Source organism: Macaca mulatta, chromosome 14 (genome assembly GCF_049350105.2).
Source record: "Macaca mulatta isolate MMU2019108-1 chromosome 14, T2T-MMU8v2.0, whole genome shotgun sequence".
NCBI lineage: Eukaryota > Metazoa > Chordata > Mammalia > Primates > Cercopithecidae > Macaca > Macaca mulatta.
Window position 1 is genome coordinate 13,437,068 of NC_133419.1, and position 18,874 is coordinate 13,455,941.

The window sequence follows — 18,874 nt, forward strand, 5'->3', positions numbered from 1 at the left end:
TCATTTATGTGAAGTCTCCTTCTCACAATGAAATAATTTTCTCGAGTTAGCATTTATTACGTCATTATCAATTTTAGGTATAGATTCTACTCTAGAAACATGTGCCCATTCATAGAATTTCTCTTACATGGAAGAATCTCTTAATTCAGGCTGACCATATTCAAACTGAGATAAATTCATGCACAGTTCCCCACATAGACAAAAATAACCACATTCATCAATTTTCATTTTTATTAATGAAATAGGGGAAAGAGAATACTGACATGGATTTAATGAAATTACATTTTCCAAGAAGCCTCTTGAACAGAATGAAGTTCTTCATCTGTCACTAAACTTTCGTCCTTGACTGAGCTCACCAATGGTTTCTTTAATATGTAGAAAAAGGATCTCCTTCTGCTATGAACCTGAGGTTAAGTTAGATATCAGTACATTGATCATTAATAGACTCTAAAATAAAGAACTATAAAATCTGGGGTAGAATTTTGGAAATAATTCTAATAGAAGTATTCTCATCATTGAGATTTTTATTTTATTTATTTATTTTTTAGAGATGAGGTCTCTATCTGTCACCCAGGCTGGAGTGCAGTGGCACTATCATCGCTCACTGTAACCCTGAATTCCTGGGCTCAAGCCCTCCTTCCACCTTCCCCTCCTAACTAGCTACAGGACTGCAGGTATGTGCCACCACTCCTGGGTAATTTTTTCTATTTTATTTTATTTTATTTATTTTATTTTATTTGAGATGGGGTCTCACTGTGTTGCCCAGGCTGGTCTCAAAATCCTGAGCTCAAGCAATTCCCCTGCCTTAGCCTCTCAAAGTGCTGGAATTATGGGTGTGAACCACCCCACCAGGCGAGATTTTTAAATTAAACCACGTGCTTTTGATACTTTTTAGTTTCTTTCTTTGTCCTCTCTCCCTTTCTCCCTGGTTTCCATCCTCCCTTCCCTTTTGTTTCTATAGATTGAAAGCCAAAGACAATGCCATATGACAAGACAGTCCCCAAGACAATGACTCATCATAAAGGACATACTGTTTTCTACTCAAACTTGATTGCATTATTAAGTATAGCATTGAATACCTATCAGTTTAAATTCTATTTAGTTGGAGTAGAAATCTATATGTCCTTATATACCCAATCCATGTTTGTTCTCTTTTCACTTTATTCAGAGAAGAATTAAGAATAAGACCTGTGTGTGTGTGTGTGTGGTGTGTTTTTGTTTACTTTGCTTTTAGGTAGAGCCATATTTTTTTGAGATTTTGAGTTTGAATACCTTTAGATGGAACTTCAGCTCCCCATTTTAATACCTTACTTAAAGAAAATTCATTGAAAGGCAATCAGTGATACAGATAATAGGTTTTCAATACCCTAATTCATCTGGAATTATAGCTAATTCACATGTTTTGAAAAGTAAATGACTTTTGCAGTACAAATGAAGATGTAGCCTCTGAGTGTCAAGAGAAAGTGGGAAATACGAGAAAAGAAATCTATATGATAAATTCCTCTCCCTCCTAATTCATTTTATCAGGTTAATTCAAAATAGAGATTCCTAAACAAAGCTATTTGTAAATTAAGATGGTAAACTTAACAAGGTATCTATATGGAATGATAAGTAAATTGGTGAGGCTGGAGCACAGCGTTTATGGGAGTGAGTGGTAGGAAATGAAGTCAAGAAGGTAGATTGGGCTAATTTATTGCAGAAATGAATGTTGTGCTAGAATATCAGGCTTTCATGTGGTGAGTGTTGCCTGTTTAAACTTTCATTTGGGGAGATGAAGAAACAGAGGACAGAACTGAAGTACATTTAAGGGATCATATAAAAAAGATTATCAGCTAGTTTCAATTTGAGAGTATTTCTCAGCTCCCTGGCCAGGACAGCCAAGTAGATGGTGGTGCTCTTAAATGGAAAAGACAAGGTAATCACTTTGTGGGTGAGATGATTAGTGCAGTTTTAGATGTGTTTTATTTGAGGTGCTTTGGAATCATTTGAAGTTGGCAATATGAGCCTAGAGCTCAGTAGAAAGGTCTAGGGTGGAGATTCAACATTTGGATTATTATCAATTTATAGATGGTATACATCTACCAAGCTGTAGGTATATATGGTGTTGCCTATACAAAAGCTATAGAGGTACAGTTGGAAAAGTCAAGGCACAGAATAGCAACCTGAAGAGATTAAGACCTAGGTAAGAAGGCAGGTCAAAAGGTCAAACAGATGAGATTAGAAAGTGGTAAAATGGGGAGGAAGCTTAAATTTCCTAAACCTTTCTACACATGTGGTCTAGGATATATGGACAACTCATTTTCTTCTTTGTGTTAACTTTGGTCTCCTTCTCAGTTGTTTCTATGATCTCACAGATCCCTAAGCCTCAGCCTGTTGATTGGGTACTGGGGAAAATGGGTGGGAATATCTTTCACTGAAGTTCTCTGATTTAATGAGATTGAGGTCAAATGGAGGTTAAGTTTTCCTTTAGACATGAAGTAGTTGGAATGCAGAAAGTAGGAAAATAGCTTTATTGAAAAAAGGTTTTTACCATCTTTTTCAACTTCTCCATTACTCCCACATCTTGGTTTCTGAAGATACTAAATTTCTACACTTAGATAGTCGACTTGTTCTCCCAAATTTTGAGAAATAAAGGCTTCAGACTTCAGTAGTCCCATATCCCTGTGCCTGGTAACAACTTCTACAAAGCTTTTTGTTTCCAGGGTAATATCTGTTGAATTAAACAGACTTGAGCCAGAAAATCATATGTCTTCTACCTTATTCTCTCATATGGTGTGGACATAAAAGTACCCTGTAATGCAAAACACTTTTATAAAAGGGAAGATTATTCAGCTGTGGAGGGACCCATGTAAATGCACGACAGTTAGTGCCGAGTGTTCTCAGTTATCTACAATCAGAGCTTAGTGGTGGCATTATTTATACTTAATTCATATCAAAACCTTAGTTATTCAAATAGTGTTCATAACAGAAGACAACATCCTCTGATTTACTAAGGGAGAAATGGGATACTCACTGCATTTTTATCTTCCTGTATATTTTGCTTGGAATGCCCAGTGGATGACTATACTTGTGACAGACAACTCCAAGATGGTTAATATGAACAGATATTCCGAAAGGAGTTTACCAGTTTTCTGTACCCAAAAACAAAATGTACATTCCTTACAGATCTTTCTATGTGAGCGCTTTAGAATTGATAAATATATCTTAAAATTGAAGAAGAAAAACAGAAGAGAAAAATGACCCACCATATCCTGCACCCTCAACAAGAGAATTTTAAATGTTTTTTAATCGTAATTATAACTGATAATTATTGAGGATGATGATAAACTGATACATTTCTCCCAAGTGGATGATGAGAATCATTGATTGTGTTTTCTTGTTTATTGTTGTGGATAATGACAGGAAATTTTCACTGAGGCCAATAAATCTCTGGGGAAGATGGAATTGTGACACCCTTGAGGTTTAGTGTTGTAGAACTTATTTAATAGAGAAACATATACAAATCTGCCCTGTTGATAGGAAAGGACGCTAAAGAGAAACAATGAAAGAAAAGAATGTTTGGACTTGTAACCTGGACTCAACACAAGGGCTTATGTGGCCTGGGGGTAGGAATTTCCTCCTGGGATTGTGCCTCTGTCTATAAGCCCCAATAGATCCATATCCTGACAGGATAGCTGGGTTGGAAACAATAATACAGAATCTGTAATATTGGAAGCCCAAGCCTCTTCAGTACTCAATGCACTTTTATGACAAGGTCACCACGGGCTACTCAGATCAGTGTTAAATAATGACACCATTTAGTAGTGACTGAACCATGGCAGTGGAAATTAAGGGCACGCTGGTGGACTGATGAGATACTCCATGACTCTGTTAACTAAGGGTTTGGAGTCAATATTGAACCTTTGGATCCCAGTGGTTTTGAGTAACTTGAGAGGGTCAACAGGGAGGGGACCTCAGAAGGAAGATTCTGGATTTCCTACTAATATGAATATTGATAGTTTAAGAGATAAATTAGAAAAATGAAAGAGTTAAGATCATAATTAAAGATCAATCCAATAAAATGAGGCATTCTTGTTATACAAATACAATCTTAAGCAACATCTTTATGTTTCTATTTATTTAAGATACCACTTTAAGGTATCCATCAGGGTATGTGTCATAAAATATTAACATTCTCTGCAGCAGCAAAATGATTCTTTGATGTGCCACTGAATTGATTTTTGTAAAAGCTCAATTCTGTGGGGTAAGATAATTTAGAATTTAAAACCATTCTGCATTAGAAAAAATGATCTGTAAGTGACTAGCCATGTGACTCTGAGCAAGTAGTTTAAAATTTCTAAACTCATTTCTTTATTGAATCAGAGACATAAATGGTCCCCTAAGGAGGTTTACAGTTGTACTCACGGTAAAATCACTTTCAAAGCTACATAGAAATAAGAAAAATCCAGCAAAATGCAAACTGGTGTATTCTTTGCAACTAGATAATTAACCAAGAGTTTTGGATGTTGAAGTAAGGAGAGTTTACTTAATGAGTTAGGAATTTAAATATAGGCAATATCTAATGGGTTCAATTCAGAAAAGTTGATTTCTAAGTATTGGTAAAAGTCCCCACTGTTTTGCCCATCATCAAGCCCTGGACAGATGGGGTAGAGCAGAAGGACAGAAATCCTAGAGAAGACTTTGGCCCTTACGCTTCAATTTCTACACAACTTGCTTAGCACTGACTTCCACCTTCTTGCCCTCCTAGCCCCTTCTCTATACACCAACAAACGTGTACAGATAAATGCACATATGTCCACAGTTCCACATGAATGGGAACATAGATATACACAGATACTGAAATGCAAATGTGAACACACTTAGACTCCCACAGACCTGCTGAACAACTGACAGAATCAAAGCAGGCAGTGCAAAAATGTCCCACATAGTTGCGAACGATATAGAACTGAGTACTCATGCATTCAAAATTACATACGTGTACAGAGTTCAGCTTTATTCTTTTTATAAACTACAGCCCTGACATTGAACATAAACCCCTGGGTGTCACAGGTACATGAGTATGCCCGTTCCTTCTTGGAAGACCAAGTCTTGCTATAACAAACTTGATCTTTTAAGGCCTGGGAGAACTGACCTCAGAGATGCAGGAACCTGGAATGAACTGGGCTGCCCATCATAAAAATATCATGGCTATCAGGTGGGTCCAGAATTGAATATAATGCTTAGTCACTCAAAAGGCATCTATTAATATTTATAATACCTTTCATTTGTTTACTTGAGGTTTTGGGTGGTCTTGGGTTTAGAAATATAACTCATAGTTTGATTCACATTTTTAATAGATGCATATACCATGAGGTAAACTAACGGTGAGGGTTACCTCCATGACTTGCATTGTACTTAAGTACCCTGATCACTTAGTAAATATTTAACACATAATTCTAAAATTGTGATGAGATTCTCACAGAAACCTGGTACTTACTTGTGGCCAAAGTGGATTTTTTGAACTTTTACTATATTTTATAAACTCAATTGATAGTAAAAGCAGACCAATCACTGAAATACAGGCACTTATGATGTTTACTACTAAAGCGTAAGACACCTGCAATAGAGAAAAATAATCATTTGGTCATTGGAAATTATCCATATGCATCATTGACAAGTATATTAAAGTAAAACATTTTTTTAAAAGTAAAAGGTTTATATAAATGTTGATCTTTTCAGCAGAGGAGGATCATTACAAAGACGGTCAGAACTGCAGATGTGTCAGGATCCCAATAGGAATAAACCATTCTGGAGATGATACAATTTTTGATATAATAAACAAGTTTATTTCTTCACTGACAATTTATTGAATACCTATTCTATACTCTGTAATCTATGCTCTGCATTAGTAGATAAAAAGACAGAAAAGAAATGGTCTCTGCACTCAAGGAATTTTCAGACTATTGAGGAAGACAAACAAGTGCATGTTAAATGTGAATAGAATGTAAAAAAATTGTTAATAATGTAGGCAAATTCATAGTGCCATACAGTTTCAGAATATCAGAGAGCTAACATTTCAGGAGTTTGTTATGGTTCATTTTGGAGTGGAAGAAGGAGAGCTGTAGAAAATTTTGTTGGAAAGATAGGTGCTATCTAGCTAGATATTTAGGATTTTATCTAAAAGATGGTAGAGAATGGCATGCATATGTATAACGTTGCTGCATAATTGCACTTTGTCCATGTATAGGATCTGAGAGGTGACATGATATTAAGAAGATCCTTATTGATTATATTTATTTCTTTGTCTACATTTGAATATCTATATCTATATATCTATATCTATATCTATATCTCTCCTGTACAAACTAGATAATACCATTCTGGATATAGAAATAAGCAAAGATTTCATGACAAAGACACCAAAAGCAATTGCAACAAAAACAAAAATTGAAAAATGGGATCTAATTAAACCAAGCAACTTCTGTGCACAGCAAAAGAAACAATCAACAGAATGAACAGACAACCTACAGAATGAGAGAAAATTTTTGCAAACTATGCATCTCACAAAGGTCTAATATCCAGCATCTGTAAGAAACTTAAACAAATTTACAAAGATAAAACCAAACATCCCCATTAAAAAGCAGACAAAGGACAGGAACAGACATTTTTCAAAAGAAGACATACATGTGGCCAACCAGCATATGATAAAAAACTCAACATCACTGATCATTAGAGAAATGCAAATCAAACACAAGATACCATCTCACACCAGTTAGAATGGTTATTACTAAGAAGTCAAAAAATGACAGATGCTGATAAGGTTTTAGAGAAAAAGTAACACTTATACACTGTGGGTGGGAGTGTACATTAGTTCAATTAGTGTGGAAGACAGTGTGGTGATTCCTCAAAGACAAAAACAAACTACAATTTGACCCAGCAGTCCCATTACTGGAAATATATCCAAGGGAATATAAATCATTCTGTCATAAAGACACATGCATATATATGTTCACTGCAGCATGATTCACAATAACAAAGACATGGAATCCACCTAAATGCCCATCAATGGTAGATTGGATAAATAAAATGTAGTACATATACACCATGGAATACTATGCAGCCATAAAAAAAGAGAAGATCATTTTCTTTGCAGGAACATGGAAGGAGCTGGAGGCCATTATCCCAAGCAAACTAATGCAGGAACAGAAAACCAAATACTGCCTGTTCTCACTTGTAAATGGGAGCTAAATGATGAGAACACATGAACACATAGAGGGAAACAACACACTGGAGCCTATTGGAGGGTGAGGGTGAGAGAAGGGAGAGGATGAGAAAAAATAACTAATGGGTACTAGGCTTAATACCTGGGTGACGAAATAATCTGTAAAACAAACCCCCATGACACAGGTTTGCCTATATAACAAACCTGCACATGTACCCCGGAACTTAAAAGTTAAATTTAAAAAGATATGTATATTTCCTTCTATCTAATATGAATTAGATAATAATTACTAAAGCTTAAACTACTGAATTCTGAAACCAACTTCACTGGATAAAGGATGCGTTTATTGAAGTTGCTGTTTTATGTTGTATAGTAATCTCAACTAATTTATTCTTTTGGAACAAATCTCCCTTAAAGAAAGACAAATGAAAATAAAATGTTTATTATTTCATTTTATAACCTAAACATATGACTGTATTGCTTAGTACATTTTGGTATGTTGACATAATCCAGTCTTTAAAATGAAGTATATTTGGTAAATATTTCATTTTCTCAACTATACAGGCAATAGTTATGTCAAAATAATCTCGTTTTATTTAGAAAAGAGCCACCTTGTTGAGGAAATGCATCAATAAGGCCCTGTGGAGCAGGTGTTCTTCTCTGGAGCATGAAGTTTTTCTGGGAAAAACTTATCTGAATAAAACAAGCAGAAACACTTGTTTTGATTCCTGCCCTCCGTTGGGATGGTATTGGACATATTTAAAGTATACGATTTGATAAATCATTAATACAGAAAGATATACAGTAAGTGCACTGTAAGAAGAGAGTGAAAGTATGGAGGAACTGGAATACTCAGCCTGTGGGTGGAAATGTAATATGCTACAACCACTTTGGAAAACAGGTTAGCAGTTTCTTGAAAAGTGAAACATGCATATACCCTACGATTCACGTATTTACTAAAGAGAAATGAAGGCATATGTCTGTATGAAGACTTATATGTAAATGTTCATAGTAGCTTTATTTGTAAAAGCTCAAAACTGGAAACAATGCAAGTTCCATCAATAGGTGAATGGATAAATGAATTGTGATAATATCCATAAAATTGAATATAATTTAGAAATAAAAAAGGGATTGATAACTTATATACATGGATGAATCTCAGGATAATTCTGCTGAATGAAATAAGTCAAACAAGAAAGCATATATACTGTATTATTCCATGTGTATAAAACTCTAGAGAATGCAAATTAATCTGTAGTGATAAAAAGCAGATCAGTAGATGCCTGGGGGAGGGAGGGTTTTGAGGAGGGATAAGCAAGAGGGATGACAAAGGGGCATGGGAAAACTGTTGGGGGTGACATATGCACTATCTTATTGTATTAATGGCTTACCAAATTGTGTACTTTAAATACATACAGTAGTTTGTTTATTGTATGTCAATTATGCCTCAATAAAGCTATTAAAAATTAAGAAAGAAGAGCATGAAGGGGCACTATGTAAGAGCCAGATGCAGTAAAAGAGTGTGAGGCATGGGATAAGCTACCCTCTATGACCCTGCCATCTACTATGAAGTTTTGTTTTGTTTGCTTTTTAGTAATTTTTGAAAATAGAGACCATATAATCATTTATATGGTCATTATATGTCGCCCAGGCTGGAGTGCAGTAGTGGGATCTCAGCTCACTGCAACCTCCACCTCCCAGGTTCAAGCAATTCTCATGCCTCAGCCTCCCAAGTAGCTGGGATTACAGTCACATGCCATCACGCCCGGCTAATTTTTGTATTTTTAGTAGAGACCGGGTTTCACTATGTTGGCCAGGCTGGTCTTGATCTCCTGACCTCAAGTGATCTGCCCATCTTGGTCTCCTAAAGTGCTGGGAGTACAGGCATGAGCCACTGTGCCCAGCGAGATGGTATAAAGAATATTTTAAGAAACACTTTTATACTTTTATTGTAGCCACAGAAAATCATACATTATTAATCTTTATTTAAAAAAACCCAGGCTTTGTTTCTAAAATAACTGAAACATTTCAGATAAAAGTTTTCTTGCCTAGTTCAATTTCAGGTTTTGGCTATTGTGAATAAACTCCTATAAATATGTGGGCAAGTTTTTGTTTTTTGTTGTTGACATATGTTTTTATTTCTCAGAGGTAAGTGCCTAGCAATGAATTGCTGAATCATATGGCAGGTGTATATTTAAATTTTGAATGAATAACCACATATTTTTACAAGGTCATGGTGTCATTTTACACTTCCAGTGACAATATGAAGGGCTTATTTTCTCCACATACCTGTTAACATTTGGTGTTAAGTATGCTATTTCTTCTCTTTTTGGCTTCTATTTTCAGGAAATATCTTTCTTCACTCCTTCACTTTCAGTCCGTATGTGTCCTTAAAGGTGAAGCGAGTGTCTTGTAGGCAGCAAATAGTTGCATTTTGTTTTCCAGTCCATTTAGTTACTTTATTTTTTTATTGGAGAATGCAGTCAATTTACATTCTAGGTAATTATTAATATATAAGAACTCTTATTGCTGTTTTGTGGTTTATTTTCTTTTTAAACCATCCTTTGTTTCTTTCCTCCTCTCTTACTGTCTTTTGTGATTTGATGATTTTCTGTGCTGGTATGATTTGATTTCTTAGTTTTTATATTTTGTGCAACTATTATAAGTTTTTGTATTGTGGTTACCATGAGGCACAAATAAAATATTTTGTAGTTGTACCAGGCTTTGAAAGCTGATAACAACTTAACTTTCAATACAAAATGTCTGCATTGTACTTTTTCCCCTATTTGTTATTTGGATGTCAAAATGTGTATCTTGTGTAACTTGTACCCCTTAGTTTATTGTAGTTATAGGTGTTTTTCTTCTAACACTTATATTAGAGATAAAATTGCTTTATGTACTACCATTATAGTACTAGAGTATTCTGAATATGACTGTGTATTATTTATATCACCAAGTTTTATACTTTTATATGTTTTATGTTGTTAATTTGTATCATTGTTTTTTTGGTTTCAGCTTAAATATCTCCCTTTCATGATTCCTGTAAGGCAGGTGTAGTGATGATGACACCCCTTAGCTTTTTTTTTTTTTGTCTGGGAAAGTTTTAATTTTTCTCTTATTTCCTTAGAATAGCTTTGCAAGGGCCGGGCGCAGTGGCTCACGCCTGTAATCCCAGCACTTTGGGAGGCTGAGGCGGGTGGATCACCTGAGATCAGGAGTTTGAGACCAGACTGGTGAACATGGTGAAACCTGTCTCTACTGAAAACACAAAAATTGGCCAGGCACGATGGCAGGTGCCTGTAATCCCAGCTACTCAGGAGGCTGAGGCAGGAGAATCGCTTGAACCTGGGAGGTGGAGGTTGCAGTGAGCCGAGATCACGCCATTGCACTCCAGCCTGGGTGACAAGAGCAAGACTTTGTGTCAAGAAAAAATAATAATAAAAAGAATAGCTTTGCAAGGTAAAATATTCTTGGTTGACCTTTTGTTGTTGTTGTTGTTTACAGCACTTTGAGTACATTATTCTACTCTCTCCTGGCCCGCATGATATCTGCTGAGAAGTCTGCTGATAGCTGTATTGGAACCCTCTCGAATATGATATGTTTCTTATCTCTTGCTACTTTGAGAATTCTTTGTCTTCGATTTTTGATAGTTTGAACATGGTATGTCTTGGTTAACCTTTCTTTGGGTTTGATTGAAGACTTCTGAGCTTCCTATATCTGTATGTTGCCATCTTTTTCCAGATTTGAAATGTTTTCAGCCATTATTTTCTTAAATATGCTTGCTCTTCCTTTCTCTCTTTTCCTTCTATAAATTCAATTATGAAAATGTTATTTGAAATGGTCACGGTCAGAGACTATATTCCACAGGTATGTGTAGTCATAGGATTTCCTCCCTGCCGGGGTCTGGATAGAACCTCCGACTGGGCTCTGAAGATTGACGGGGCCTCTGCTCAACTGCTAGCGTCAGGCAGAGCCAGATGCTCTGCTTCATAGATACGCTCACACATTGGCTTGCCTCCCAGCCTGATACATCCTTATGCAGGTCTCTGAGGCTAGGTTACTGCTTAGCTAATCATGTTGAGCTGGGCCAGAAGGTACACTCTGTAGCAGTGTCCAAATGCAGACTTGCTTCTCAGCCTGGGAGAGCCTTATGCAGAGCTCTGATGCTGGGTGTCAAAGCTAGACAAAGGCTTAAGCCTGGCAAATCTCTCAACTGTGCTTCCTGCAGAGAGATGCTTTTGGCGAATCTCTCTGGCTGGGTGCCTCTGCTGACCAGAATACAGAGCCGCAGCCAAGATTCACGTGCTGGTTGCTGTGGGCCCCACCTTTCTATTTCTAGCTGACACCACATAGTCTATCCCTGGTGATACTTCCAATGTTCCCCATTTGGCAAGACAGAAGTGGGCCTCTGGCAGAATACCCAAGAATGCTGGGGAAGCTGGATGTCCACCATGGGCTCCCTTTTCATTCCCTTGTAGAAATCTTGGGCCTAAGGAAATTCTTCCTGTGTGGTGGGTGCTATGCCATTGTCGTGGAGAGGTGACATAGTCAAAGTGAAAGCATTTCTCTTACCTTTCTAATGTAGCTTCTATTTTCATCACAGTGTGATCTGAGAGCATAAATTGTACAATGTTTATTTTAAAAAAATTGATTAGCAATTAGCATGTATTTTATGACTCAGAGCATGGTCTATCTTAGGGGCTGTTATAAGTGTCCTTGAGAAAAATGTATTCTTTTATTGTATGAGTATTGCATTGATGTCAATTATATCCAAGTGACTGATGGTGTTGTTGAGTTCAACTCTGTACATACTGATTTTCTGCTTGCATAATGTCTTTATTACTTATAGGAGTTAAAATCTTCAACTCTAATAGTGGATCCATATATGTTTCCTTGTAGTTCTATCAGCTGTTGCCTCATGTATTTTATTACTTTTTTGTTGGTCACATACATTGACCCCTTTATCATTATGTAATGCCTCTCTTTATTCCTGATAATTTTCCTTGCCCTGACGTCTGCTCTGTCTGAAGTTAATACAGTTACTCCTACTTTCTTTCAATTAGTGTTAACATGTGGTATCTTTTTCCATCCTTTTACTTTCAATCTATATGTGTCTTTATATTTAGAGCAGGTTTCCTATAGACAACATATTGTTGAATATTGTTTTTTGTTCCACTCTTCAAAAATCTCTGTCTTTTGATACGTGCATTTAGATCACTGGTGTTTATAGTGATTATTGATAGAGGTGAATTAATATCTGTCATATATTTATTACTGGTCTTTATTCATTTCCCTTGTTCTTGCTTGTTTTTTCAGATTATGCTGTTTTTCTACCTTTTTTGGCTTAAATGAACATTTTATGTGATTCTGTTTTCTCTTCTTTATTAGCAAATCAAATATTTAAATAAACTTCTTCAAGTGGTTACCACAGTGTTTTCAATATACATTTACAACTAATCCAACTCTATTTGTCAAATAACAATATACTACTTCACAGATAGTACAAGTATCTTATGTTAACAAAGTAGTTCTAATTCCTTCCTCTCATCTTTTGTATCATTGCTTTCTTTCATTAAACCTATTCATAGGGTGTGATCATTGAATACATTGCTGCTATTATCATTTTGAACAAACTGTTAGATTAAATATAAGAAAAATGAAAGTTTTAATTTTTTACCTTCACTTTTTCTTTCTCTATCTTTTTTTCTTTATTAAGTTGTAAGTCTGACAAATATAATTTCTTTTGGTTCCTGAAAAATCTTAACTTTAACATTTCTTGCAAAGCAGGTTTACTCTCAACAAATTTCTTCAATTTTACTTGTCTGAGAAAATCTTTATTTCTCCTTCACTTCTGAAGAATAATTTCACAGACTGCAGAATTCTAGGTTGGCATTTCTCCAAATACTTTAAATATTTAACTCCACTCTTTTTACTTGTGTGGTGTATGAGGAGAAGTCCTATGTAATTCTTATCCTTGATCCTCTATAGGTAATTTCTTTTTGGCTTCTGATACGGTTTGGATCTGTGTCACTGCCCAAATCTCATGTTGAATTATAATCTCTCATGTTGGAGGCAGGGCCTGGTGGGAGGTGATTAGATCAAAAGAGTGGATTTCCCCCTCTGTTCTCATGAGAGTGAATGAGTTATCATGAGATCTGGTTGTTTAAAAATGTGTGGCACCTCCTCCCACCTTGGTCGTGCTCCTGTCATGTAAGATGTACCTGTTTCCCTTTCACATTCTGCCATGATTTTAAGTTTCCTGAGGCCTCCCTAGAAGCCAAGCAGATGCTGTCCTGCTTCCTATACAGCCTGAGGAACTGTGAGTCAATTAAATCTCTTTTCTTTATAAATACCCAGTCTCAGGTATTTCTATATAGCAGTATAAGAACAAACTAATACAACTTCTTTCAAAATTTTTAAAAAAATATTTGATTTTCTGTGGTTTAAGTATAATTTTCCTAAGTGTATATTTTTGGCATTTATTCTCCTTAGTGTCCTTTAAGTTTCTGGATCTGTGGTTTGGTCTGATATTAATTATCAGTCATTATTGCTACAAATATTTCTTCCGCTCCCTCTTGTTCTTTTTTTGGCAGTTCCATTATGCACATGTTACTTCTTTTGTCTTTGTCTCACAGTTCTTGGATTTTTTGTCCTGCTTTTTTTCAGTTTTTTTTCCCCTTTACTTTTTAGTTGTGGATGCTTCTACATTTACTGATCCTTAAACTCACTAATTCTTTCCTCAGACATGTCCAGACTACTAATGAGCCCATCAAAGGCATTATTCATTTCTGTTATAACATTTTTTATTTCTAGCATTTCCTTTTTATTACATCTTAGAATTTGTTTCTCTGATTACATTACTTATCTGTTCTTGCATGTTGCCCACTTTATTCCATTAGATTTCTCAGCATATTAATCATAGCTTTTTGAAGTCACAGTGTGATAATTTCAACACCTCTGTTACATCTGGTGTTTTTAACTATAGTCATCATGTTGCACCATAAGGTCTCTTGAACTTATTACTCCTATCTAACTAAAATTTTGTAAGCTTTGACCCTTCCATTACAGGATAATACACTCTCTTAGCTTTTGTTTGTCTGAGAAAGTCTTCATTCTTAGTTTTTGAAGAACAGCTTTCCTGGGTCATTTGTTGACAGTATTTTTCTTTCACCACTTTGATTATATCATCCTATTCTGTCCAGGCCTGTTACATTTGTGCTGAGAAATCTCCTACCAGTCTTGTTGAAACTTTCTTATATATTAGTTACTTCTTTTTTCTTATTGTTTTCAGGAGCCTCTCTTTGTCTTTGATTTTTGACAGTTTGATTATATCTTGATGTAATCTTGCTTGGATTGATCTAATTGGAGACCTTTGGTCCTTCCTGTACCTGGATATTTATATCTTTTCCCAGATTTAGAAAGCTTTCTTATGTTATTTTAATAATCTTCCTATAGCCATTTGTCTTTGTCGTCTTCTTCTTGAACTCCTATATTTTGAATATTTCCTCTTTTGATCTTGTCCCACAAATCCTATAGACATTTTTGTCCTTTTCATTTTTTTCTCCTATGACTGTATATATTCAAATGCCTTGTCTTCAGTGTCACAGTATTTCTTCTGATTGATGAATTCTGTTGTTGCTGCTCTCTATTGCATTTTTAACTTCATTCATTTATTTTTCAGCTTCAGAATTTCTGTTCAATTTTCAAAAATAATTTTATTCACTCTGTTAAATTTCTCATTTTGGTCAGTTATTGTTTTCCTGATTTTATAAAATTATCTGCATTTTCTTGAAGTTCCTTGAGCCTTTCAATGACAATTACTTTGAATTATTGATGATGAAGTTCATATATTTCCATTTATTTGGGGTCAGCTATCGGCAGCATATTGTGTTGTTTTGGTGGTATGTCTTCTTGTTTTCTCATCTTTTTTTGCCTTATGTTGATATCTGTCCATTTGAAGTAGGAGCTTTATTCCAGATTTTTCATACTGGCTTTGTCTAGAAAAGACTTTCACCAGATTCAGAGATTCTGGGCAGAACATCTGGTATGGTTGGCTTGTTGCTGGAGTCCTCAAGCAAGCTGGCCTCAAACCAGGTTAGCAGGTAGGTGGGCCTGAATCCTGGTTCTGTGGAGTTATGCCTGTAGCCCTGATCTACCATGGTGGACTTGTTGATTGGCATATGGGTATGGGCCAGGAGCCTGTATCCAATGGGGCCAGCCTGAAGCCTGAGTCTACAAGAGCTGAGCTGATACTAGTGTGAACCTTGAGCCTGAGTCTTTAGGGGTCACTCAGATGTTGTGATGGGCCTGGAACCTGGGACCACTGACATGGGTCTGCATTCTGAGTCCATGGGGCTGGTCTGGTGCTGGGGCAAGTCTAAACCAAGTCTGTAGGGATGAGTCTGGGTCCTGAGTCCATGGGCATTGGAATGGGTCTGCAAGGGTGGTCATGGTGCCTCAGTCCATGTGGCTCATTTTGGCAATGGGGTCCACTGGGGTGGGCCTGGACCTTGGGTCTACTGGAGCAGGCGTAGACACTGGGTCCTCTGGAGACTTGGGCTATAGGAACCGGCCTGCAGCTTAGGGTTGGCCTGGTGCTAGGGCAGGTGTAGAGTCTGGGTCCATAGGACTAGTCTGGAGTCTAGGATAGTTTGAGTTGAACTTGTGCCTGGCATCACTGGAGATGGCCTTATTTCTTGTTGTGTATATTTTCAGTCATGTTTTAAAGTGATTTCTATGGGAATTCCAATTAGCATGTTAATTTTTTAAAATCTATAATTTCTATCTCTTTATTGATATTCTGTATTTGATGACATATCACTTTCATGCTTTCTTTTAATTCTTTAAACAATTTTTTTTTTTTTTTTTTTTGGTTCTCTGACCATAAAAGATCTAATTTAAAGTCTTTGAGTAGTAAGTACCAAATTTTGGCCCCCACAGTAATATTTTTCTGTTGGTTGCTTTTTTTGCTATTTTTGCTTTTTTTGTTTTTGTTTTTCTTATTTCTTCCTCTTTGTTAAATTTCCTGGATTAATTCTGTAAATATTTTATTCCCTCAATGTGGCCCATGGGTTATCTGCTTCCTGGGAGCCATCCCTGGCCCAGTGTAATTTAATGTCAGTCCATAATCCTTTGCCAAGGAGAGTATGTATGAGAATATATGCTTAAAACTTCAGTTAGTTTATAAGACAGCTTCAGCTTTCACTTCTTCCTTGCTTAGGGCCTCATAGTCAGCCAGCGGTAAAGGAGTGGTGGACTTTTCTTCTTTCTTAGTAGTTTCCTGGGCATGCACATAGCTTTCCATATTTGTGAGGGACTTTAGATCTCCAAGAATATGTCAGAGCTTTTCAAAGCTCCTTATGATTATCTAGTTATTCAGGATTGTCTTTTAAATTTCTGACCAAGCCCTTATTTACCTGCATTCATAGCCTTACTAAGCCGTGCTATTGTTAGCAGATTGATGGTGTTTACGCCATCCAGTGGTAGGACTTTGTTTTCACTGAGCTGAAATCTTTATACAAAAAATAGCCAAAACATCCTGGGAACAGAGGTGCAATTTCAGACAAAATATTGACTGTGCTCAGATGATGGCACTTTTAATAGAGCATCACAAGATGTCGGTCCTCTCAGCTGGTTGCTCTACTGCTGGCTTTTCATACATACTCTGCCAATGAGCTTGAAGGGAGAGGGGATAGAAATTAGCCTCAAATTAAAACATTATAGATCTCTCTATTTTTCTGAGGTTTACTAGTATCTCTTAGATAATTTTCTGTTTTAGCTGTGGCTTTGATTAATTTCCAATGCTCTGAAATCATTACTTTTGGTTGTTTTGCCAGTGCTTTCCCTGCTTTTGTTAAAGAACGATTTCATGGAGTTCTCAGTCTGTCATTCCAGAAGTCAATCTTCTAGCATTTACATACATAATTATTCTAATTTCTTATTCTTTCACCTCACTTCCTATCAATACAAAATGCAATATTCACTAAAGGAAATCAACATGATCCAGACTCTTTGAAACACCGCATACACAGTAGCCCCCATACAATTAAAAGTTCCTAGACATGTGAAGAAAGAAGCAAGAGAAAAAGAAGGTAATAACAGAAACTGGGTCATTTCAAGATAGCTATATTTATGTCTTCATTGAATTTTAATTTGCACTAAATGATTGATCATGTAGAAATTTAGCTTCTTGATTAACTTCATACATCTGAGTTATTTTTACAACTGATGAAATATAACAATGCCTTCAGTAACTGGCATGTATTCTGTTTTTGTTTGAAAATGCAATGGAAACTTACATTTCTTATATTTTAAAAATCTATTCTTCAATTATATATAGGTTTCTAGTGACACACAGACAATGCTGCCTACCCACTGACTTTCCTTCTTTTGGCAAATAAAACTCTAGAGCTGCTATAAGCATTCTGACTTACCAAGAATGGTGAACGTCTCTTTTCTAACAATACTGTAAAGGCTCCCGAGAAGATAAACTGGAAACAAAGATTACATTTATTAATACCCAGTCATTATGCTTATGTATAAACTTAAAAAGTAAGAGAATTCCGGAATGTTTTAACATAAAGAATATGGGACCATTGAGAAAATCATTCAGGATATAATTCAAAGGTTTTTTTTTTTATTTGTGGAGATGGGAGAAAGCCATGAAATCTCTGGCTACTAATTTAATATATGTATTGGAAATAGAATCTAAGGGCATTCTGAAGTGACTTTATGGAAAAAGGAGTATCAATGTTTCCTTAGTTTTTGTCAATTATAATTTATTAAAGCCAATATGTGAATTACAGGAAAATGCACACAATTAATGAATTTACTACTGGGAAATGTTGTATCTTGGTGACTTCATATGAAAATACTTTTAATATAATGCTTACATATTTTATTAATAGAAAATATTCATAAAATATTGGTGCTTCAGTTTACATACTTAAATAGAAGAATTATACAATGTCTTCCATGAGAAGCTTGTTCTGAGATCTTCTATCATTTTGTGACACTTGTTAGAAAGATGGCAATTATGGTGTATCAGAAATTTATTTTACTCACAGATGCAACATTTATGAACTTACAAAACTTTCCACAGCGTTAAGAAATGAACAGGTCAGTTAGTAGTATGGGAGAGGGATGTTCTTTTCCCAGAAAAATCTGGAAACTCATATGTCAATGCTAAATAGAATTTTGAAGTAAGAAGGATCTGAGGTTGAGTTCTTTGCTCTTTGCTTTCTCTGTGACTCAGGAAAATTACTTAACCTATAACTTAGTTTTGCTTTTTTCATTGGTAAAATGAGGATAATCTGTTACACTGTGTTATTGTGGTAGTATTGTAATAGTTATATATAATGTTTCGATTTTTTTTCCAAGATGGCAGATTAGGGGGCTTTTAGCATACTTTAGCAACTTGGAAATAAAAGAATAGTGCATAAAGATCAACTCTGTGGGCTTTAATTCAAAAAGGAAAACAGAAACTCATGGGTGTTGTTAAGGACACCCAGATCCTGGAGAAGAGAGACATGGGCAAACATTCCCCGTGATGATGTCTGGCTGATAGAAGTGAGTGAAGTCCCACTGTGTGAGAGAAGCAGAGAGCCTCCCTCTGTGACTCATCTTTCCATGAGAAATCCAAGGAACCCAGGCTGAAGGGGAGCATTTTATTTC

At 35.9% G+C, this 18,874-nt stretch overlaps 1 long non-coding RNA gene across 1 annotated transcript in view; it reads right to left on the reverse strand.

Annotated features, from left to right (window-relative positions):
• Positions 1–9,298: 9,298 nt before the first annotated feature.
• The window catches only part of LOC100423855 (uncharacterized), a 28,491-nt gene continuing 18,915 nt past the window's right edge, over positions 9,299–18,874 (reverse strand). Inside the window, exon 3 of the long non-coding RNA XR_013404511.1 lies at positions 9,299–17,691. This is a non-coding gene — a long non-coding RNA (uncharacterized LOC100423855). The remainder of the gene's footprint in view (positions 17,692–18,874) is intronic.